The 2,884-nt window shown below is 40.6% G+C and overlaps 1 non-coding gene across 1 annotated transcript; it reads left to right on the forward strand.

Moving 5' to 3' along the window:
• Positions 1–295: 295 nt before the first annotated feature.
• TRNAP-UGG (transfer RNA proline (anticodon UGG)) lies at positions 296–369 on the forward strand. The gene has a single exon. It is a non-coding gene; the product is annotated as a tRNA-Pro (tRNA).
• Positions 370–2,884: the final 2,515 nt, after the last annotated feature.

The raw sequence follows: 2,884 nt of genomic DNA on the forward strand, positions 1-2,884 counted from the left end.
ATATCATCCTATAGTCTTTCTCCTCATACTCTAAAAAGGAAGAGAGGAAACAAAGAAAGAGAAAGGTGAGAAAGAGGTCACCCTCTTCTCCTTATTTATCACCTTCCTCCTCTTCCGACGAAAGCAGTGGCTATTCTCCTAGAGGATATAAGAGGAGAGGACATCACAAATCCTATGCTGCTTGGAAAAGTTCTTATAAAGTTAATAATTTCAAAGAGGGAGGAAAGAGTATCTCTTTTCTCACCTATGATGGCACCTTTGGTGCTACCAAAAAACCATTACTGAGGATGGCCCACGAGGTGTAGCGCAGTCTGGTAGCGCATCTGTTTTGGGTACAGAGGGCCATAGGTTCGAATCCTGTCACCTCGATTATTGCTTAACTCGGCATTTTGTCAAGTTTTGGCCTCTATCCAGCAATTTGATGCGACCTTTGGAGAAGAGGGCTTCACATAGTCCTCCAAGCTACGTCATGTAGCTATGCACTTTCAAAAATTTTCTTGATAATGGTGGGCTAGTCTTCGTGGCAACAGTGAAGCTCCAAAGACATTGTTAACCACTAAAAAGCCCAACTTTGTATTATTTACTCCGTCAAACTCAATAAAATTATTTTTTGGGACTAGATTGAGTTTCCATATTGTAATATATTGAATATGAGAATTAGATGAACCCATGGGAGAAAGTAGGAGATGATTCTGAGAAGCTAGAACCTCCAAGGCTGAGGTATAAAATCTGATTTTTGTAACCCTAATGATAACTTTTGAATTAATCAACTTTTGAGCTCAACTAAGTGTGTTGTGAGTTTTGTGTGAGAGAGTGAGTGATCTTCTTCTACTCTTTGCGCATGCTATAAATGCTACATTGCAAAGGTGTCTTCACCATCATGTTAGCAACGGCAAGAGCTACAAGCTGACACCAAGCTTGCACGATTTCAATCTCTTTGCAAAGAGCTCTTGCATGAGCTTTGAGGTGATTTTTCTCTCTATCCGTGCATCCAATTAGAGATTTCTATATGTCATTGCGTTCATGGCAAGTAGAAATAAACATTAGGCCTAAACACGTCTAGAATCAGTGACCTGTAATTTTTGGCATGTCTTCATACACAATTTTTGCACCAAGTGTTTACAAGTAGTGATTTGGTCTAGATGCTTTAGGGTAGTGTCCTTTAGGTGTTTAGAGGTCACCCCTTGAGTTTTGTGATGATTCAATAACGTTAGGTCTTGTTTGCATGAGCGTAGACATCATAGATACAATAGCTTGCACACATACGTAGTGTGCTTTGAGTTGGTTTTACTCATTAGTGATTGTCATTAGAAGGTCAAGTAGGTGATTGACACTTATCTATTTTTTTCCATGCGCCTTCGGGTCAAGCTCCATCCTTGGTTGGCCTAGTTCTCACTTTTTTAGAAACTACGAGTAGTGAATATGTCCGAAAACATTGGCCCCGCTGTCGGGGACGAGAGCCTTAGGTAGATGACCTTAGACTAGTCCTACGAGGTGAAATTTCCTGCCTTGTTATTTTACTCTAGGTAGGACTCTCAAGGTTTTAGAGAGGTTCTAGAGAGTGTGTATCTCACATGGGTCTTTCGTGGTAGATAGTTTAGTTAGTTTGGTATAGTTGATTGTCATAATAATCAATATCTAATTCTCCTAAATGATTTTCTCATATTAAACTGATCATTTAATGTGGGGAAGTGCCAGGGGAGAAAAAGCTAGAATATTGGTTAAGCTAGTAGACCGGCCACAGTAGGGATCCAAAGGAGGGAAATAGGGATCCAAAAGGGGGGCCATCTACAAAAGATCCATGTGCAACAATGGGCTAAAAAGACCCTAAGGTTCAGCCCATTAAGACTTCCAAAATGCTAAGGTTCCAAAATTCAAAGGTTGTGTCCAAAGGTCAACCCTAGGGGAAATTGGATGCTTTGTGTGTGACCAAAAAGTCTTTTCAAATCCCTATATATGAGGGGGCGAGCCTTGGGAGTAGGGGATGAGAGAGAAAGTCACACACACACACACACACAGGCTCCCTTTACACAAAGGGAATTAGGGACACATGTCAGCTCCCTAGCCCAGATGCCCACAAGGTGTGCCCAATTCCTATTGGATGGCCTTGGAGGTGGACCAATGAGAATTAGGCTAGAGTAAATCTAGTTTAATTAATTTACAAACACTTAATAAAAGAACCAATGAGAATTAAGTCCTCTAGAAGACTATTGGACAGTCTCCCAAGGGGTCCAATGAGCATTCAGCAGCCCAATGGCTTGCCTGATTCCTATTGGCCAGGAGGCAAAGGGGTCCAATGAAAGTTTAATTGAATTATTAATTAACCTAAAGCTCTCACAAAAGGGGAAAGGGGGACACGTGTCATAAGGCTATCACTTATGCTGCTTAATAGTCATTGGCTTGACTTGGGTAGGGCCAATGAGGGTTGAGCAAGAGCAAATAGCAAGACGGCTTGCCCAAGAGAGAGATGGGGCTGATTTTTGCAAGGCATTATCACACACACACTCACACAATCTCATGTGGGAAGTAAAGAAGACTATCTCTTCCCAAGCTTTAATGGAGAGCTCATCACCTACTCCAAGCTTGTGAGATAGAAGCCTACATCGACACACTCTTGGCATGTGGATGCAAATCCAACCAAGAGCCAAGCTTCAATGCATGCTCATCTCCTCTACCAAGCTAATTACTAAGCTAAGCTATGCTAATATGAGTGATTAAACACCATTTTAGATAATTTGGGAAAATCCCGTTTCCCAAATTCTAAATGTGTATGCTAGGATTGTGTTATTTAATGATTTCTAAGCTCTAGTTGCCTTTAATTTATATAAATTATTATGATTGTATGAGTCTATTTTAATTTCTCTACTATAAAATTTAAGAATAA

This window comes from Adiantum capillus-veneris, chromosome 18 (genome assembly GCF_014529385.1).
Source record: "Adiantum capillus-veneris isolate H3 chromosome 18, ASM1452938v2, whole genome shotgun sequence".
Taxonomy (NCBI): Eukaryota; Viridiplantae; Streptophyta; class Polypodiopsida; order Polypodiales; family Pteridaceae; genus Adiantum; species Adiantum capillus-veneris.